The sequence below is a fragment of the Saccopteryx bilineata genome, chromosome 9 (genome assembly GCF_036850765.1).
Source record: "Saccopteryx bilineata isolate mSacBil1 chromosome 9, mSacBil1_pri_phased_curated, whole genome shotgun sequence".
In the NCBI taxonomy this organism is placed as follows: domain Eukaryota; kingdom Metazoa; phylum Chordata; class Mammalia; order Chiroptera; family Emballonuridae; genus Saccopteryx; species Saccopteryx bilineata.
Window position 1 is genome coordinate 57,671,961 of NC_089498.1, and position 22,569 is coordinate 57,694,529.

Below are 22,569 nucleotides of genomic sequence, written 5' to 3' on the forward strand. Positions count from 1 at the left end.
AACACATCAATGGCTGCACTGCTGAAAGTATCAGGCTGTGTGAAACAGCATTAGAATATCATGGATTTGTAGCCCCATTGCCGATCATGTTCACCTGTGGGGTTGGTCCCTTGAGACTGAGGCAACTGTAGGGTAGTGGAAGTGTCACCATACCAGGGAGCACAGCCCATTTTTCCACCACCTCACAGAAATCTAAAAGGCATAGAAGTGCAAGAGAGCTATAAAACTTGTGATTCAGAGACATCCACTGGAAAAAAGAACAGATACACTTTTTCTTGTCAATCTACTAGAGAAGTGCCACTCATACATAGATCCTTGAACAGAGAAGAAATCCATCCAATATTATAAATAATCAAGTTAATGAGTCATCTGAGAAAAAATAAAGAAAGCTCAAGAAAATAAACTTAAAGACATAAAAATATGTGATTTTAAAAAATATTTATTCAATTTAGAGAGGAGAGAATAAGAGAGAGAAAAGGTGGGAGGAGCAGGAAGCATCAACTCCCACGTGCGCTTTGACCAGGAAAGCCAGGGTTTTGAACCAGCAACCTCAGTGCTCCAGGTTGAAGGTTGATGCTCTATTCATGATGGTTGATGCCACCACAGGTCAGACAAAAATAGCACACAATTTAAGTCAGTGGCTTTCAACTGCTGCTCCACTGACCAGTATCAGTCTGCTAGAAATTCATGCAAGTTTGTGAAAAACTGAGCCATCTTGATGGTGCATAAAGCTCAGAGTCTGTAATCATTGGGTCTAGAATCTTCATACAACATCAAGGTGGATAACCCTTTTGCAAACAAGCATAACATTTCTGGAAGACCAGCATTGATCCATGAACCAGCATTTGAAAAAACATTGATTTAAATGGCAGAGATTTCAAGTTTGAAATTCCAAAAAAATTCAATGAGATGCAAGGAAGCACAGATAGGCAGTTAAATGATCTCAGAAATAAAATTGATAACCAAAATCATTACTTTAAAGAATAGATTAAAACTTAATAAAAAAAACCCAACCAAATACAAATGAACTACAGAGCATAGAAAACAGAGCTAACAAAGAGGATGTAAGGATTAATGATACCAGAGATAGAAATCTGGAAATAATGCAGAGAGAAGAAAAGACACTTAAGCATAAGAAATGAAAATAAAAGAACTCTACAAGAACTATCTGACTGTACCGGAAAGAACATCAGAAAGAACAACTTAAAAATAACAGACATACCAGAAGAAAAAAAGAGGAAGAAGGAAACAGAGAGCCTATTTAAACAAATGGTTGACAAGAACATCTCAAACCTATGGTAAAAGCTCAATTCTCAAATTCTAGAAATAGAACACCTAGTTACCTCAATCCAAAGAGGTTTTCTCCAAGGCACATTGTATTAAAATTGCTAAGAATAATTTATTATTCTTATGGCAGCTAAGAAAAAAAGAAAGTAATCTATAAAGAAAACCCCATTAGGTTGTCATCAGAATTTTCAGCAAAACTTAAATGTTAGAAGAAAGTGGAAACAAATATTCAAGCTACTGAAAGAGAAATTATCAGCCAAGAATAATATATTCAGCAAATTATCCTTTTGATAGGAGAAGAAATATACACTTTTCCAGACATAGAGAAGCTGAGGAAATTTATTACTAGAAGGCCTCCATTGTAGAAAATACTCAAAGGGGCTATTCTACCAGAAACAAAGAACAAAGTGTAACAAAACTATGAGTAAGATCACCAACAAACTCACAGTGTAAATAGGAATAATTTGTGACAACAAAGACATAAAATGGGTGAGGGTAATGATCTGAATTTGCAGAAGGGGATGGAGAGTAAATAAATTCAAAAGAAAAAATTACTGAGTATATGAAACTTTCTTTTTTGTAAAACTAATGGTAACCATAAGCACACACACACAAAAAAAACTGCCAAAAGTGAGAAACATAAAACTTTACAAAAAGAGGAAACGAAGGAAAAAAGTCTGAAATGCCACCAAATAAAAACAGACATAAACACAAATGAAAAAAACCAAAGGAGGTACAGAGCTACCAATAAACAAACAAACAAACAAAAAATGGCTATAGGAAATTTTCATACAACAATAATTAAATATAAATGGAGTGATTTCACCAATAATGAGACACAGAGTAGCAGATTGGATTAAAAAACAAAACCAAACACATGCAGCCTTCAGGAGACACATCCAAGCTTCAAAGAAAAAGTTAGACTCAAAATAAAAAAGTAAAAAATATTTCTCCAAGAAAATAGCACCTATAGAATAACAGGTGTAGCCATACTTAGAGCTGACAAAACAGATTTCAAGATAACAAAGGTAACAAGAGACAAAGATGGACATTTTATGTTGAATAAGGGGACACTACATCAAAAAGATATAACACTGTTCAGTATATATATATCCAATCAGGGATCACTAAAATATAATATATAAAGCAACTACTAGCAGAACTAAAAGGAGAAATTGTCAAAAACACAATCATAGTAGGAGATCTAGATATTTTATTGACAGCTCTATATAGATCATACAAACAGAAAATCTATCAAGTCAGCCTTAAAAAATACATTAGACCAAATAGACATAATTGACATTTACAGAGCATTTTATCCCAGAACATCAGATTACACATGCTTCTCCAGTGCACAGAGAGCTTTCTCAAAGATAGACCATATGATGGAACAAAAAACTAGCCTTATCAAAACTTCTGGAATGCAGAAAAAGGAGTAATGATGGGAGTTTATGTCATTCCAGGCCTATCTAAAGAAAGAAAAATAATCTCAAGTCAACAACCTAACATTACATCTTAAAGAAGTAAAAGTAAAACAACAAAAGCAACCTAAAGTCAACAACCCCTCCCAAATAATAAAAATTAGAGTGGAATTGAATAAAATAGAGAATAAACACTTTACAAAAAATTAATACTACAGAAAAATAATTCTCTGAAAAAATTAATAAAATTGACAAATGCTTGGTTAGACTAAGGAAAAAAAGGACAAAAAACTGAAGCAAACAATATCAGAAATGAAAGAAGTGATCACAGACATCACAGACATACAAAGTATTATACTAGAATACTTAGAAAGACTATATGCCACAAAATTTAATAACTTAGAAGATATACATGAGTTACTAGAAATATATAACCTTTCTAGAATGAATCTTGAAGAACTATAAAATGTAAATAGACCAATCAATAGTGAGGAAATTAAAACTGCCACCAAAAAACTCCCAAAAATAAAACTCAAGGACCAGACGGCTTTACTAGTGAATTCTAACAAACATTCAAAAAAACATTTGATACTTTTATTTTCCAAATTCTTTCAAAAAATAATAAAGATGAAATATTTTATAACATATTTTATGAGGCCAACATAATCTTGATATTAAAACCTGGCAATAATATTACAAAAAAAAAATCTGTAGACCAATCTCTGATTAATACGGATGCAAATAACCTAAACAAAATACTAGCATATCAAATATTTAGTAATACACTAAAACTACAATATATCACAATCAAGTAGGGTTTATTCCAGTGGTTCAAGGATGGTTTAACATAGCAAATTTTCAATATAATATAGCACATTAACAGAACAAAAGATAAAAATCATATGATCTTATCAATAGATGCAGGAAAAGTATTTGATAAGATACAACACCTATCTATGATTGAAAGACTCAATAAAATAGAAAAAGAAATTATCTCAACATAATAAAGGCCATATATGACAAACCTTCAATCAATATCATACTTAATGGTGAAAAACTGAAAGTTTTTTCTCTATAATCAGAAAAATGACAAGAATGTCTAATACTCTCACCACTCTTATTCAACATAGTATTAGAAGACCTAGCCAGAGCAATCAGGCAAGAGAAAGAAATAAAAGGCATCCAAATTGGGAGGAAAAAGAAAGTAAAACTGTCATTTTTGCATAATTCTTTATAAAGAAAAGCCTAAAAACCCTACAAAGAAAACTATTAGAAACAATAACAAAATATATTAAAATTGCAAGATTCAAAATCAATATGCAAAAAGCCACTGCATTCCTATATATTAACAATGAAACTTCTAAAAAAGATATGAAAAAAATCCTTTTGCAATTGTAAATAAAATAATAAAATACTTATGAATAAGCTAAACCACAAAAGAACCTAAATAGCCAAAGCAATCCTGAGAAAAAAGAACAAAGATGGAGATATTATACTACCTGACTTCAACATATACTGCAGTACAACTATAATAAAAACAGCATGGGCCTGACCAGGAGGTGGTGCAGTGGACAGAGCGTCAGACTGGGATGTGGAGGGCCCAGGTTCGAGACCCAGATGTCACCAGCTTGAATGCAGGTTCATCTGGTTTGAGCAAAGCTCACCAGTTTGGACCCAAGATCGCTGGCTCCAGCAAGGGTTTACTCAGTCTGCTGTAGCCCCATGGTCAAGGCACATATGAGAAAGCAATCTATGAACAACTAAAGTGTCACAATGAGAAATTGATGCTTCTCATCTCTCTCCCTTCCTGTATGTCTACCCCTATTTGTCCCTCTCTTTGATTTTCTGTCTCTGTCAAAAAACAAAAAAACAAAAAATCAAACAACAAAACAAACAAACAAAAACACAACATGGTATTGGCAGAAAAACAAACACACAAACCAATGGAACAGAATTAAAATCCCAGAAATAAAACCACATATATATGGACACATGATTTTTGAAAAAGGAGCTAAAAACATTGCAGAAACAAAAGCCATTTTAATAAATGGTGCCAGCAAAACTGAAAAACCACATGTAAAAGAATAAAACTTGACTATAATTTTTCGCATGTACAAAAATTAATTCAAAATGGATCGAAGACCTAAATATAAAATTTAAAACAATAAAGCACATAAAAAATAGAGGTCCTAACTTTTGAATTGTAGTCTTAGAAAAAGTTTTATGAATTTAATCCTGAAGTCAAGTGAAATAAAGGCAAAAATAAATAAATCGGACTATATCAAACTATAATATAAAGATTCTGCACAGCAAAAGAAACTGAAAACAAAACAGACAGCCAACAAAATAAGAGTTGATATTCACAAACAGCTCTAATAAGGGGTTAACATCCAAAATATATAAAGGAATCATATAACTTAATACCAAACAACAAACAGTCCAATTTAAAAATGGGCAGAGGATCTGAACAGACACTTTTCCCTAGAAGACATACAAATGACCAACAAATATATGAAAAGATGTTCAGTTTTACTATTAGGGAAATGCAAATCAAAACTAAGCTACTACCACCTCACACCTGTTAAAATGGTTATATTCAATAAGACAGGTAATAAGTGTTAGAGAGGTTGTAGAGAAAAAGGAACTGCTGGTGGGGATATAAACTGGTACAGCCACTATGGAAAACAGTACGGCAGTTCCTTGACAAATTAAGAATAGAGATACTAATGAAGCTGAGCATCTTTTCATATATCTGTTGGCCATTTGTATTTCTTCCTGGGAGAAGTGTCTGATCATGTCCTCTTCCCATTTTTTTTATTGGATTATTTGTTTGTTTGTTGTTGAGTTTTATGAGTTCTTTGTATATTTTAGATATTAGGCCCTGATCTGAGCTGTTGTTTGAAAATATCATCTCCCATTTAGTTGGCTGTCTGTTTATTTTGTTATCAGTTTCTCTTGCTGAGCAAAACCTTCTTAGTCTGATGTAGAGATACTATACGACCCAGCAATCCCTTTTCTGTATCTCAACCCCCAAAATTTGAAAATATTTATTCACAAAGATATATGCACCCCTATGTTCATTGCAGCATTATTCCTAGTGGGCAACACATGAAAACAACTCAAGTGCCTTAGATTATTAGATTAAAGAAGATGTGGTACATATACAATAGAATACCACTCAGCCATAAGAAAAGATGAAATACTGCCATTTGCAACATGGGCCTTGAAAATATAAATATTATGCTAAGTGAAATAATTGAGTCAGAAAAAGCTATGAATCATATGATTTCACTCATATGTGGGATACAAAACTGAAACTTATAGACGGACAACAGTGTGGTGGTTACCAGTGGGAAAGGTGGTAGGGGTTAGTTAAGAATAAGGAGGACCAACTATGTGGTGATAAAGAAATAATTTGAGTTTGGGTAGTGGGCACACATGCAGTATACAGATGATGTGCTTGAAACCTCTATCATCTTATTAACAAATGTCACCCCAATAAATTTAATTTAAAAGTAAATAAAGAAAATATTAAATCAAAATGCAAAACAGGAATCTGTATAATTGAGTGTTATAAAGCTTATATAAAAGATTCAAATGAACAATAAAATGATGTCATCATTTGCATTCCTAAAGATACTAAAAAATGATATGTGAGTAAGTAAGCCTTCAACAGAAATGCTAGAAATAAATGCACTCAATTGTATTTAGAGTGAGAATGTCTAATTACCTTGAAGTTCCAGAAAAGTAATTAAGCAGAAGAAATTACTTTACAGCTTGGACTCATTTAAAGTGTTACTATTAAGGATTCAATTGAATATTGTTCCAGCTTAGGCATTCTTTAACAATGCTTTCTGTGCAGCTGAATGCAAGAACTTCCTGTGGTAATGACATAAATACTTCTAATATATTGGATGTCCTCCTAGTCAGAAACAATTCCTCCTTTAACAGCATGTCCCAGATCTTCTGAATGTTGGCCCAATTTACAACTGTACTCAGACCTAATTAAAAATGTACATTGTGGAAATAGATTTTATGCATATAGAATTTAGATAATTTTGTCTTCATGGCAGAAATCTGGGATGAAACACTGTAAATTTATTTTACAGGATGCAAAAATTATTATTTTGTTAGCTTGATGGTTTTTAATCAGTGTGTTTGCTTTGCTTGTTTGTGTGTTTAACCGTATTGGTTTGTTACTTTGAATTGGATTAATGTAGGTCAAAGGGAAAAGCAACTATAAACTTGCCAACCAGCCTTTGCTGACCTTTGGTTGCCTGGAACATTTTATTATTATTATTATTTTAATTATTTTTTATTTTATTATCAAGATAATGGTTTCTTTATTGGCATAGCTGCATAAAGAGACAAAGATTCTAAATGAAATCAGGTATGAATTCTGAGCTATGTCTCTGAGTAATGGTGTCTTCTTAGTCTTTCTGTCATTCAATTTCCTCATCTCCAAGTTGGTATAATAAACTAATTTTAATTTTTCAAATGTAAAATATTTTAAAGATTCCAATGATGAAATCTTGTGCGACTGAATTGGGTATCTAAAAAAAAAAAATCTTGAAAAATTTTAAGGTGGAAAACTCAATGATTTTATTTGTGTATTAAAGGCTAGTTAGTAGTTACACAGGTGCCATTCTGACACTACTACTTCTGTTATGTCTGCACCAGCCAGAATGCTGGTTAGCTAAATTATTACACATGGCTGCTTCAGCATATAATGTTATCTAAATTTAGAGTAAGAATTGCATCACATGGATTTACTCTGTTTTCTCCCAAACAGAAGGATGCTTTTAAGTGTGTGGTGAGGAATATAAATAACATTAATTCTAGAGTAACCTCTATCCATTCACTTGTTGTTTGTCATACTATGCTTATAATTCCACTAATTTAGGTATAATGTGCATTCCCCAGAGGTGAAACATCTGGTTGTCTTATCATTTTGCAAAAATGTTTTTTTTAATGTAATATTTTGAAATAACATTTTTTTTTGTATTTTTCTGAAGCTAGAACCGGGGAGAGACAGTCAGACAGACTCCCGCATGCGCCCGACCGGGATCCACCCGGCACGCCCACCAGGGGGTGACGCTCTGCCCACCAGGGGGCGATGCTCTGTCCCTCCGGGGCGTCGCTCTGCCGCGACCAGAGCCACTCTAGCACCTGGGGCAGAGGCCAAGAAGCCATCCCCAGCGCCCGGGCCATCTTTGCTCCAATAGAGCCTTGGCTGCGGGAGGAGAAGAGAGAGTCAGAGAGGAAGGAGAGGAGGAGAGGTGGAGAAGCAGATGGGCGCTTCTCCTGTGTGCCCTGGCCGGGAATCGAACCCGGGACTTCTGCACTGAAATAACATTTTGATGTATACTTTGTCTTCTAATTGTGCTACATTTTGTTACTTTAAATATTTTCTCCCTTTAATATGTAAAACAGAATACAAGTTTTAGTGCCTTTTCCATTAGTAAATCAAACACTTGAACTTTATGTCATGTATTTCTGGTATACATAAGGGGTTCTTCTTATAAATGTAGTTATAAAACAGTTTTGAATTTTAAAACTACCCATTTGTTTTCTATAGCCTAACTACCTTTTTATGTTTGAGCAAACTTCCTTCAAAGCATCCTGGTCTTCAAAATCTGATACTTATAACAAGCTCACTTTACAGTCAATTGCCAAGATGTCTTCATTTAAACAAATATATACTCTTCTAAAAGCTTCACTGACTGGATAAACTAGTCATGCTGATACACTAATAAAAAAATGGCATTCCAGAAATTATTTATTTTAATGATGACAAAATACCTATTTATAATAAAATGTCATTTGTGACTTTTTGGTAGCAGAATAACGGCCTACTAAAGATGTTCACATCCCAGTCTCCACTACCTGTGAATATGCTATATTTCATGGCAATAATAATAATAATAATAATAATAACATTGCAAGTGGAATGAAGGTTGCTAATCATCTGACTTTTAAAAGAAGGAAATTATCTGGATAACCATGTAGGCCCAATGTATTCACAAGGGTTATTAAATGTAGAAGAGGGGTAAGAAGAGTCAGTGTCCAATGATGTTAAAGGAGAAAGACTGAACTGCTAATTGGAGGCTTTAAAGACAGAAAGCCTAGAAATTTAGCTAGAAATTGCAGGTAGTATTTAGAAACTGGAAAGAGCAAGAATACAGATTATTCCCTAGAGCCCCCAGAAAGAAACACAACCATGCTGACACCTTAATTTTAGCCTAATAAGACCCATTTTGAACTTCTCACCTCCAGAACTATAAGATAATACATTTGTGTTGATTTCAGCTACTAAGTTTGGAAACGATTACAAACCCTCTGCTCTTGAGTTGTCTGACATTTCCACAGCCTGATTTTATTATTTTCATTGGCTCCACATGATTGTAAACACATAACTTTAGATAAACTCTTCCAAAAGTGCTTCTATAACATTTAGAAGATAGCACATGAGAAAAAAACAATTCTAATTGATTGGATACTCACTTTGAGAAAATTGACTTGATATCTGGTAAATAAATGAAACAAAAAGGTAATGGTGAGAGGTGATAAGAAACAAATTTATAAATCATTGACTGGTATTTGTCTGTGCCAATGATCACCATTAGTTAAAAACAATCAGGCTAAATTTTACCTATTTCATGAACCATAAGAAGAAAAAGACAGCAACAAATTATTTGATTCTTGTGGGGAAATGACAGTGAGACCCAGGACATGGGCTTTGATTTACAACATGGACTGCAAAGGTCACCTGACTCTCATGCCTTCTGGGCCACTTGATTCAGGTCCAAATCCAGCTCACACACCTTTCTGGGTGCCTTCCACACAGCAAATGCTGTGTAAGCCATGACATCGTCTCTTCAATTACTTAACATTAATAGAGAATAACACCATGTCTCTATTCTTTCTGAACACTATATCTATCACTCTGGCACTGTTAGGATAGGAATAAAGCATTTGAGCATGTCTTATATTCCTCTGGCTCCTTGTGCTTTCTTCACCTTGGGAATCTCACCACCTAAGCTATCCCTTGCAGAGCAGGTGGGCTCTGACATCTCACATAGTTAGCAGAATGGGGTAGGTGTCCCCACCACCCTGCTATAGGACATGGAGCCTCAGACCAGGTTGTGGTAACCTGAGGAGTGGGAGGAGGTAAATGGGAGCCTGCAGCCTTTGGCAAAGGGCCTGGGAGTCCTTGAAGGTGTGATTCCTGAAAAGTCTCAGGTTGCAGCTGGCTGAATTGGCTGGCTGTTTCTTACGACCTTGAAACAGCAGCATGAAAACACTCTGGCTTATGAAGCTCAAATGGAAGTTTCGTGGCTTGCGAAAGAACCGCTGGAAGCCCATGCACAAGCTCTTGAGTAAGAGTTTGCTTATCAGAAGGATTCAAACTCTGTGGACACTCACAAGCCTGGGAACACAGCGGGGAGAATGCTCCAACCCCATCCAGAGTGGCATGTATTTTGGATGGTGAAACAGAGGCTCGAGCATGACCAGCCTGTAGCCCAGGGGTCCCCAAACTTTTTACACAGGGGGCCAGTTCACTGTCCCTCAGACCATTAGAGGGTCGGACTATAAAAAAACTATGAACAAATTCCTATGCACACTACACACATCTGATTTTAAAGTAAAAAAACAAAATGGGAACAAATACAATATTTAAAATAAAGAACAAGTAAATTTAAATCAACAAACTAACCAGTATTTCAATGGGAACTATGCTCCTCTTACTGACCACCAATGAAAGAGGTGCCCCTTCCGAAAGTGTGGCGGGGGCCAGATAAATGGCCTCAGGGGGCCACATGTGGCTCGTGGGCCGTAGTTTGGGGACCCCTGCTGTAGCCCATGGGGGTGGACCACAGGGCCCCCTGGTGGTGACAGAATTTACTATGTACACTACATACATTCCCACAAGCTGCGGTGGCTCAGGAAGCAGAGTGAGAAGCATCAGGAGAGCCCATCCAGCTTGGCTCCTTCGCTTATGGGATGAAGGAGGAGGCAGTCTGCAATTATCAGCTGATAAAATAGAGAAGCTGGCCTCCATCATCATACAGCTATCCTTGAGAGAGCGCCTGCCGATCAGCCGACATTGTGAGGTCCCCAGGGTGATCGCTCTCACTCACTGATGGACTGGCTGATGGCAGCATCCCATTTGGTTTGGCTTGGAGCCAGAGAACTCCCCAGAAGATGACAAAGAGGACCTCCTACAGGCACCTGGTACAGGTGATTCTGGAGATAAGTATGCCCCAGGTAATGTTGAATTTGAACTCCCAGGGGCCGATAATGAGTGCTTTACCACCCACATGAAGGACTTAATCCCGGCTTTCACCTCACCTGCAATCTTTGGGTCTCTGGCAGCAAGCCTCATGCCATACGTGGATTGACACATACATGAGGTAACAATGGGCATGGCTGACTTGGGTGATGTGGAGATCAAACAACAGGGTAGTAGGGTGGCATGTCCTATTCTGCAAGAGGGGGAAATAAAAGTAGTTCAGGTGAGACCTAATGGGGAGAGGCCCCAGAAAGTCTCTTGCCTGAAAATGTGGATTGATTTATTAGCAGCCAGAGCAGACAAATACAAAATAGATCAACACCTAATGATGTCCTGTTGGCCTTGTGGTGACAGTTGCCAAAGGAGCAGAGGTTTCAGAAGGCCACCAAGTGTGGAGCTTGGAAGGCTTCTTCATGCCCTGTTTGACTCCAAGACTTTCTGAACATCCCTGAGGAGGATTATTCCCTCCTCAACTAAGAGTCAGGCCAAGGCATCCAGCTAGGGTGGGCTCCAGAGGACCGGAGGTCACATGTCGAGCTGACAATCTACTAGTCCTTCCACAATATATAGCATGTACTGGCCTTGGTAGACACTCGAGCTGACTGTACCCCTCTCTATGGTAATCCAAATCATTTCAAGGACGTGATGCCCCCTATCAAGGGCTATGGATGCTGATAAGGTACAGAAAGCCAATCTAGTTTTGGGTATTGGCCGACTTCTTCCTCAAGTACAATAGAATGTACTCCTATACCAGAGTACATTCTAGGTGTGAATGTTCTTCAGGGACTTACGGTTCCTACGACGCAGGAGAAATTCTGATTGCATGTAAGGGTTGTCAAGACAGCTGTATGAGGACACCCACATCATGCCCCTGGCAAATTGTACAAGTTTGACAGTATTGACTACAAGGAAGGCATAAAAAGATTGAGTAGACTGTTTTGAAATTGGAAGAAGCTGGCATTGTCCAACCAACACATAACTCTTTTAACTCCTTGGTGTGGCTGCTATGAAAACTGGATGGAACATGGCATATGATGGTGGACCATCAGGAGTTGAATAAGGTCACATCATCACCACATGAAATGTTACCCTTTATACTGTACTTAATGGACAAGTTGAATGTAACACTGGAAAATTTCTATTATATTGTAGACTTGAGTAATGACTTTTTTTCCATTGGCATTGCCCCTGAGAGCCAGGAACAATTTGCCTTCACTAAGGAAGGTCATCAGTGGATCCTTGTGGTCCTCCCAGGTGGGCAACTTGTCTCCCTTGGCAGTCAGAACCCATGTACACAACATCACAACATTTCCCATTGTTGGGTGTGCACAGGGCATTGAAGTTGCAGAAGGATTGCCGTGGTGAATAACTCCTGTCACCCAATTGGACTGCCTTGAAGTGATGGGATCAGACTGGCCAGGAGTGGAACCAATGTTGACAGAATGTGGAAGCCCCCATTCACCCAATCCTAGGATATGCAATTCACAATGGTTGAGGATGATTGATTGGGGAACATGTATCAACAGCGTTGTTAGAACAGGTACCTTTCTGTATAAAGCAGCATGATCCTACCTCTAACCACAGGATAGGCTGGACCTCTCATGAATTACTTCTCAACACCTCTGTGGTTCATGATGCCGCTACTTGGTGGGATGGTCAAAAATTGACTGGAACAAAACCCACTGATTTCCTCCCACTGGATACTTATGCAGGCACCAGGGTTGGCCTTACTTGCCTAAACATTGGATCAGTCACTGTACTTGGGGTCTTCCTTACATTAAAGGGCAGAGTTTTGCTTCCTTACTCCAACCACTCTCTAATTATGATACTGTATACCACAAATAGCACTGGGAAAAATGGGTTGTATGGTGATTTTACCCTTAAGCAGTATTTCTCCTGGGCAGAGAAACCATAGATGTAGAACTACAAATAGAGGCTTTAGCAAAGCACACTGCCCAAGCCTTGAATGTTACTTGGCAGGCCATGTCTCTTTAACTAGATGAAGTTAACCAAGGTCTAGAATGGCTCTAGACCTTCTAACAGCTACCAAGATAGAACATGTGCCTTCCTATACTTCCGTAGAATGTTGCATATACATTCCTGATCACCAAAAGCAAGTGAGGGAAGTTCTAGCAGAAATGAAAGGAGAGGTCCAGACTACACAGATTTTATAAGATGATTCCTTAATCACCTGGTGGAACCAGGTAAGAAACACTGGCAATATGTCTTGATTATCACCATGGATGCTCTTTTCTAGGTGGTGGGTTGTTGTTCCTTGTATTGCTGCTGAGGCCTCTGGGCCCAAGGACTCTCTCTATGTGCCAAAATCCCCATCCTTTTTTTAGGGGTGGGTTATGGAGAACTGACAGTGAGACCCAGGGTGTGGGCTCTGGTTAATAATATGGACTGTAAAGGGCATCTAGATCTCATACCTTTCTGGGCTACCTGACACAGCAACCGTTATGTAAGACATGACATCACCTCTCCGCTGATGTTACATTGGCACCATGCCACTGTTGTCCCTGAGCACTATATCTACAACACAGGCACTGTTAGAACAGGAATAAAGCATTGTAGCATGTCTCATATTCTTCCTGCTCCTTATGCTTTCGTCACCTTGGGAATCTCACTGCCTACTCCAATCCTTGCAGAGCAGGTGGGCTCTGACAATTCTGTAGCTAAAACTTGTTCCCCTTATAAATTGCTGTTCTTTTACATCAGAACTGCATTAGATTACTGTGGTATGATATAAAATAAAAATGTTTTATTTTATTAGCAAATCCCACAAACCAAACAATAAGGTAATAAACTACAGAACAGGACATAGTTTTTAAGAAATATTGTTTCTTCCCTGGGGACCATGGGCTGGCTGATTTTTACAGCCCCGTGAGAGGGAACCAGGAGCTCTGTGCAAGAGGCTACCCGAGGGCTGCAAGACAAGAAGAGGAAGGAGTTGGAATGACCATGGGAGAAAAAGATGCAGGTCCTGGAACTGTAGCAAGTGCCAGAGAAGGAGGCTGACTGGATTAGCGAGTTGCACCTGGAAATGGAGCAGTCTCTGGAGAAGGAATTACAGGTTCAGGAGTTGCAGTTTGCCCTGGAAGTTGTGGAGAGCTTGCAGCAGCAGGAACCTAAGCTACAGTCATGCCCGTGGAGTGACTCTGACTCCACACGAGCAGGCATTTTCTAGCTGCTCTTCTAAGGATGAGGAGACTGGGACTGAAACTGCTGTCTGAAGACTCCAGAAGGTGAGATCCCAGCAGCAAAGAGTACCTACTATGCCCCTGGTAGGTTTGCTACAATTATGGAACATAGGGGTGAATGCCATTATGCTCTCTGGAGCAGAGTGCTCCTCTTTGGGACAGTGTAAGACCTGCCAGGATGGCAGAGATGAGGGGGGTGGCTGAGGCCTCATGTGCGTGGACTGATTCCTGGACTATGACTGGAGTGGGCACTGGCTCCTTTGTTGGATGGACTTACGGATTTTGGACAATGTGGAATACCCTGATGAGGGTGAGGGGTGGCTTAGCTGGAGGCCATCCCCTGCCCTGGGAAGCTTTTTCCATGGCTAGAAAGAAGTCTGAGGACATTTTGCACTTTGGCAAAGTGCTCAGAGACTGGTGAAATGTACCTCTGTAATTGTTGAAATTGTACGACTTGTCATGTATTTGTAATTTGTGTAATGTGCCTGATTTTCTTGTGCAGGATACTTATGCTTTAGATGGTGAAGCGAGCAAAAGGAGTGGAATGTTGGCCAAATCAGTTTGCTCACTTACAGGTTTGCTCACTTATAGTTTGCATTGGGTGTGGGGGACAGGCTGAAAGCAGGCATGGTCTTTTACCCTAAGGCTTAGTTTTAAGTCTAAACCTTTCCCACCTTAAGTGACTTTGTATTAGAGACTTTCTTGATTGTATATTGGATTAAAGGATTTGATTTCTACACTATAAAATGGGGCAAACCAGGTGCTTGCTCTCTCTTGGTTCCTGAGATTAGCATTAGAGAGAAAAGCAGAGAAAGGCCATGTGGAGGAGAGGAGAAGCAGCCAAGATGACTGAGTTCTGAAGGAGAAGCCAGTTTGTGCAGAGAGAAAGAGATGGGGAACAGAGATGAATAAGGTTGGTGAGGTAAAAACCTTTGATTCTAGGAAACTTGGATGAGTCAGTGGCTTTGGGAGCCCTTAATGGAAAAGGAAGTGTTTTGCAACTGTGTGTATTTCTTGCCCACTAGGTGCAAGCTAGAATTAAAGCTAATGGCCCTCCAGTTCTTGGCTCCATTGTTTCATTACCATCTGTTCGAATCAAATGTGAACCTGCACTGGCCAAGTGGCTGTGATGGTGGCTGTGGATACTGGCTTTACAGAGGGGTTAAAAAAATAAAAAAATAAAAAAATGACAAAAAGTTATTTTTTTTATATATATAGATACAATCTTAGTAAGATTTAGTAAATACAGCAGGTCCCGGCACAAATGTGATGTTCTTTTAGTCTTGTGTTTATACGAAACATGAGCCTGATGTGTCCTCACAATTTCTTTAAGGTTTGAGCATATATTTGAAAGACAAACTCTCATTCCTCATCAATACATTGAAGAATTCCTATCTTTTTACTCTTAATTGTGTTGAGTGCAGAAAACCCCCACCATAAATATCATCTTAACTTTACACCAAACAAAGGATAGAAGAAACTTGCCTCCAGTCTTTCTGGGAAACATGAGGGGTAATGTTAATAATCCAGTACCACAGTTTAACAGCCTTTTGCAACCTAATCAAGCGAGGTGGGAGGTTGAGCAGACTGTCAGCTTACAGCCAATTACCCACACCTCTGTCCCTCAAAAATCTAAACTCCAAAAATCCTGTTGGTTTTTTGGTCCCCAACAAATGTTTCTCTAGAATACCATAAAGCACACCTGAAAATTTTCTAGGGCACACCAGTATGACCTGGCGCACACTTTGAGAACCACTGACTCATGCTGTTGCCGTAATTTCTTTCTGTGATGTGCCTAATTCCTTGCAAAGGAGTGCCTGTGGTATGAATTGCAAAGTGAGCAAAAGGAGTGGAATGTTGGGCAAATGAGTGTAAAATTTGTGTTTTTCGAGTTTGCTCAATTTTATTGTTAAAAATGGTGCTGGGCAGCTGTCTATGAAATTGCTAATTACCTTCCTGCTTGGGAAGAACCATTGTTATGCTAATGTCTTCTCCCCCTCCACCAGCATCTTTGCTTGACCTTGAAGGTAAATACACTTCATAAATCAGTTTATTTCTTTATATTCGCTCTTATTATGTGTGTGTGTGTGTGTGTGTGTGTGTGTGTGTATATTATTTTTAATGTACATTTTCTTATTTAAAAGCATATAAAACAAAATATTTCTGTGGTTTTTTGGGGGGCCAGGATGGATTAATTACATTCCCATTTATTTAAATGGAGAAATTTGATTTGACACATGAACAAATTGAGTCACGAGCTCAGCCATGAAATGAATTAAAGTCATGTGCCACCATACTGAATGAAATAAGTAAATCAAAAAAAGCTAAGAACTGTATGATTTCACACATAGGTAGGATATATAAATCAGACTTATGAACATAGATAAAAGTGAAGTGATTACTAGGGGAAGGAAATATGGGGCAGGAGGGAGGGACTTGAGTGAATGGGGAGGGGAAAGGAGGGTGGGAGAAGGGTGTAAAGAAGGACAAATATAAGGTAACAGAAAATGATTTGTCTTTGGGTGATGGGTATACAATATAATAAACAGTTCAAATGCTATCAAAATGTTCACCTAAAACCTATGTACTGTTATTAACCAATGTCACCCTGTTAAAATCAATTTTCTAAATAAAATTAAAAAATTAAAAAACAATTATCTAGTAAATCCTGGCATTGTAGTTAGTTCATCATAATTAAGGCAGGCAGACTTTATACTAACTACGTTAATCTCATATATTCTCCTCCTACTTATAGACACACTAATATATATCCCAAAACTGTATTTTGAATTGTCAGTAATAAAGTCTCAAACTGCAGTGTTTCCTGGTTTATAATAAACTTTTAATAAAATTGTAACTAATATCTAAAATTATAACATTTTGGGTAATACTTTCAATATTATTTTATTCATTTGATGCTTATAGAATGCTTTAGGTTTTATTCTCCTATAATCTAACAATGTAATTCTGTTGTGCCATATTTACATTTTTTTAAAAAAAAATCAGTAAAATTTTGGGGAATATGATAGTATATTTTATCAATTTTTAATTTTATTTTATAATATGTTTATTGTTTCAGGTGTAAGAACAAAGCTAGATTTTTTATGCTGGTAAGTTAATTGGTTTGAGACTGATCATTATTTAAAATTAAGTAGAAATTTTTATGTAAATGTTTTCTTAAGGATAATAAAATAGCAGGAAAAATATCTGACTCTAAAAACTACAATTAAAATATATGGCAATTATATTTGTCTTTCACTGTGTGACTTATTTCATTTAGCATCATACCCTCTAGATCCATCCATGTTGTTATAAGTGGTAAGATCTCATTCTTTTTTATGGCCAAGGAATGTCTATCAAATATATGTACTATTCTCTATTGATTGACACTTAGGTTGCTTCCATATCTTGACTGAAATGATATAGACTTACAAAGTGTCTTTTAGAATTACTGTTTTGTCTTCCCTTAGATAAAGATCCAGAAGTGGGAAATATATAATTTCACTTATATGTGGAATCCAAAAAACAAAATAAATGAACAAACAAAACAGAAACAAATTTATACAATAGATACAGGGAGCAAACTGATGGTATCAAATTGGAGAGGTGTTGGAAGGCTGAGTGAAAAGGGGATTAAGAAATAAAAATTGGTAGTTACAAAACAATCACAGGAATATAAATTACATGACATTTTAATAACTATGTGTGGTGTCAAGCTGGTACTAGACTTATCAAAGATATCACTTCATAATTTATATGTCTAGTCACTATGTTGTACAACTAAAACTAATATAATATTGAATGTCAATGGTAATTATATTTTAATTTTAGTGAAATATGGTGAAAAAATACTTTAGTCATATAGTAATTCATAGAAAATTTAACAGAAACTAAATATGTAATTGGTTTTTGATGCTCTGAATTGTTCTGAACAAGAGGTTTCTAATAGAGAGTTCCATAGAATATTTCTAGCATTTTCTTTTAAAAAGGGAAAATTGGTGGATTTATTTAAAGTATTTTAGTCTATCAATTTAATAAGGTTCTCAGTCTCTAAGAAAATAAAAATCTGGAGATATTTCAGGGACTCTAGATTTATTTTTAGGGCAAGGTATCTAAGATAAGCAGAATTTTGAGAAGGCATACCCAAGATCCCCAACCCATGGTGTAAGTGACTTGTATAATCTCTTCTCCTGAGTGAGAACAGGACTGTAAATATGATGAATTTTATCCCTGTGATTAAGTTACCTTATATGACAAAGTTCAAATAATGTGCAGACATAATTAAAATTTTAAATCAGTTGACATTAACTTAATCTAAGTATGATTGTGCAGGGTGGGTTTGACCTGAGATGAACAGTTGAAAGGGCCTAGATCATTCTTGAAGAGAGACTAAATGTCTGAGAAATTTTCCTGTTGTCTTGAAAGTGAAATTTTATATTAAGGCAAAGGACTAAAAGCAAGCTTTAGTATTTCAGTGCAGTCCCTAAATAACTAATAATAAAATAATGGACACTTCAGTCCTACAGATGCAAGAAAGTATTTCATCAGGCAAAATGAATTTTATATTAGTTATACTATATTTTGCTCACATTATCTAAATTTAGGGTCAATGACAATAATATATAATACATGCAGAGGCACTTTCCATGTTGTCTTGATAAGTGCCCCCAGAATTAAAACTTGCTACCTTCTACATTATTTTTTGCTTCCAGGATCATCTCTATAATATAAAAGACTAATAAAACAAGAATTTGAATATAATTTTCTACATAAATTGAGAAGCATGGTATAATATTTTGCTTACAGTTGAAATTTTTTTTTAAATTAGAACCATATTTTCTTAAAACTGAGATTGGAAAAATGCAGTGTATCTTACCACTTTATCTAGAGAAAAACAATACAACAAAGGTGAATTGTGATACAATACACTTTCAATCTAATTTTCCTAGCTATAGAGGTAGACATTAGCATTTATAGATAACATTTATAATAGAAGTAATTATTGATATACTTTTAAACAACACAAGGAATTTGAGAGACTTCAATAAATATAAAATGTATCACACAATCTTTAAACAGACTAAAAATAATAGAATAGAGAAGATGCAAACACTGAAGATCTGGTCCACCCCCATTTATCATCTATTTGAGGGATTGACAAATAAACATATTAAGAAAAATACTGTATTGTTGATAAGCGCCATTCTGACTGGTGTGAGGTGATATCTCATTGTGGTTTTAATTTGCATTTCTCTAATGATTAGTGATGTTGAGCATTTTTTCATATGCCTATTGGCCATCTGTATGTCCTCTTTGGAGAAGTGTCTATTCATCTCTTTTGCCCATTTTTGGATTGGGTTGTTTGTCTTCTTGGTGTTGAGTTTTACAAGTTCTTTATAAATTTTGGTTATTAACCCCTTATCAGACGTATTGTCAAATATATTCTCCCATTGTGTAGTTTGTCTTTTTATTCTGTTCTTGTTGTCTTTAGCTATGCAAAAGCTTTTTAGTTTGATATAGTCCCATTTGTTTATCCTGTCTTTTATTTCACTTCCCCGTGGAGATAAATCAGCAAATATATTGCTCTGAGAGATGTCGGAGAGCTTACTGCCTATGTTTTCTTCTAAGATGCTTATGGTTTCACGGCCTACATTTAAGTCTTAAGTGCTGGCGAGGATGTGGAGAAAAGGGAACCCTCCTGCACTGCTGGTGGGAATGCAGACTGGTGCAGCCACTGTGGAAAACAGTATGGAGATTCCTCAAAAATCTGAAAATCGAACTGCCTTTTGACCCAGCTATCCCACTTTTAGGAATATACCCCAAGGACACCATAGAACGGCTCAAAAAGGAGAAATGCACCCGCATGTTTGTGGCAGCATTGTTCACAATAGCGAAGATCTGGAAACAGCCCAAGTGTCCGTCAGAGGACGAGTGGATTAAAAAGCTTTGGTACATATATACTATGGAATACTACTCAGCCATAAGAAATGATGACATCGGATCATTTACAATAACATGGATGGACCTTGACAACATTATACAGAGTGAAATAAGTAAATCAGAAAAAAAAAAAAAAACTAAGATGAATCCATACATAGAAGGGACATAAAAATGAGACTCAGAGACATGAACAAGAATGTGATGGCAACAGGGGCGGGAGGTTGGGGGAGGGGGGAGTGGGTGAAGAAGGAGAGAGGGGTTAGGGGAGGGGAGGGGCACAAAGAAAACCAGATAGAAGATGACAGAAGACAATTTAACTTTGGGGGAGGGTTATACAGCACAATCAAATGTCAAAATAATCTAGAGATATTTTCTCTCAACATATGTACCCTGATTTATCAATGTCACTGCATTAAATTTAATAAAAAAAAAAAGAAAAAAGAAAAATACTGTATATGTATACAGGGGGTCCTCAGGTTATAACAGTCTCGACATAATGATGTTTCATGATGCTCACTCTTATAAAAACTTTAAAAAGTTGAGACGTGAGTGTTTTGGCTTATGCCATTAGTGTCATACTTACAGACTTTGTAAGTGAACTAGTGTGATTGCACATGACAGAAGAATATGCAGTAATGTGGCATATCAAATAGGGAATTGGTGTCCCTCAGTATGCTTACCTATGCCATTTCAGACTGTTAAAAGCACAAGTGTTCCATTTGTGTTAGGCTAGGGTGTGTTTCAAATTATAGCAAAATTTGGGTTACATCACTGTTGTAGGAATGGAACTGTGTTGTAACCTGAAGACCCTCTGTACATATAGTTTGTTATATTTTGTCATCATACAGTCATATCATATTTATTTGAAGGTCCTGTTATGCACAGTACCCTGATAAACACGGGGTCATTTTCAAAATCATTTTTCAGAAGAGCTAATAAGCAATAAACTGGTTAAAGAGCTAATGATTATTAACGTGATTAAATTGATGAAATAAAAGAATATGATGTAGGCATGACCTGTGGTGGCGCAGTGGATAAAGCGTCAACCTGGAAATGCTGAGGTCGCCGGTTCAAAACCCTGGGCTTGCCTGGTCAAGGCACATATGGGAGTTGATGCTTCCAGCTCCTCCCTTCCTTCTCTCTCTCTGTCTCTCTCTCTGTCTCTCTGTCTCTCTCTCTGTCTGTCTCTCCCTCTCCTCTCTAAAATGAATAAATAAAAATAAATAAATAAAAAATTTAAAAAAAAGAATATGATGTAGAAGAGTTGGTAGCAAAACACAAATAAGCATAATAACATTGAACCTTCAGTAGCATTTATTGATTAAGGTTATATGTAAGAAAAACAACTTCTATCTGTGTCTTCTTTATCCTCATGCTACTACCGTACTCACAAGACTTTGGCACCACATATGTAAGGGTTTTGTTTTTCTAAACCAAGCAATTCTACAATACCAGCTGGGTGTTCTGTGATTTGATTCTATTGTAACATTAACCGGAGTTAACACAGACCGTACAGGTTAAGAACTCAGTTCCATGAGCTTCAGGTACCAACTGCAAATAGCAGGTCCTCAGGCAACTCACAATTTCATAATGTGGAGAATATAGGAAGATTATTTCTAGAGCCTTTGTGATCATTGGCATTACCAAATACTATAAAACATAGGATAAAATTGTTACACATAATTAAATCGATATTTTAGCTTGCAGAAATTAATGTTTGGTTACTAAAATATATAACAAAGTCAACAGAGAAGACATGTGGGCCCTGCAAATGTTTTTTCTAGAAAATCCTGCAATTCTAAAAAAAAAAAACTTCTAAATTTGTGAACTGTGTTCTATTTTAATCAACTTGGTAATGTTTCTAAAGCAGTTCACCAAAGTAGGTTGCATATTATAGAATGAATTAAAGAGCTTTTCATTTATATCAGAAATTTATGTAGACACTCAAATTTAACAAAGACCTCAATGGAGTAGTTATGCTTTATACTGTTTGCAAATTAAGTAATTCGTTTGCCACAATTTAGTTCTATAACACATTATGCAAAGACTTTTAATCATATATGTATTGATCAAATAGTATCCTAGATACCTGAAATATTTAATGCAGTATTCTAAGGTGATAATATTTAAGATGAAAAGGATAGATAAAATAAACTTACCTGCAACATGTTTTGAAAGTGTAAAAAAAGTATCACAATTATCTATAAATATCTATTTTACTTTTTCTCTATATTAACTCTTAGAATTATAGAACAAGTGGCTGACCACAAAAAAAAGGCACATTTTGCTCCTTCTTTTATTATAACCTGTGGCCTGGCAACATAAGTCTGCTGTATGGACTGAGAGGATAGATACACCTTCTGAATAATATTCTTATGAGAAACTGCTTGATCCTCTTGTTCTTTTTCCCCTTGTTACACTACGG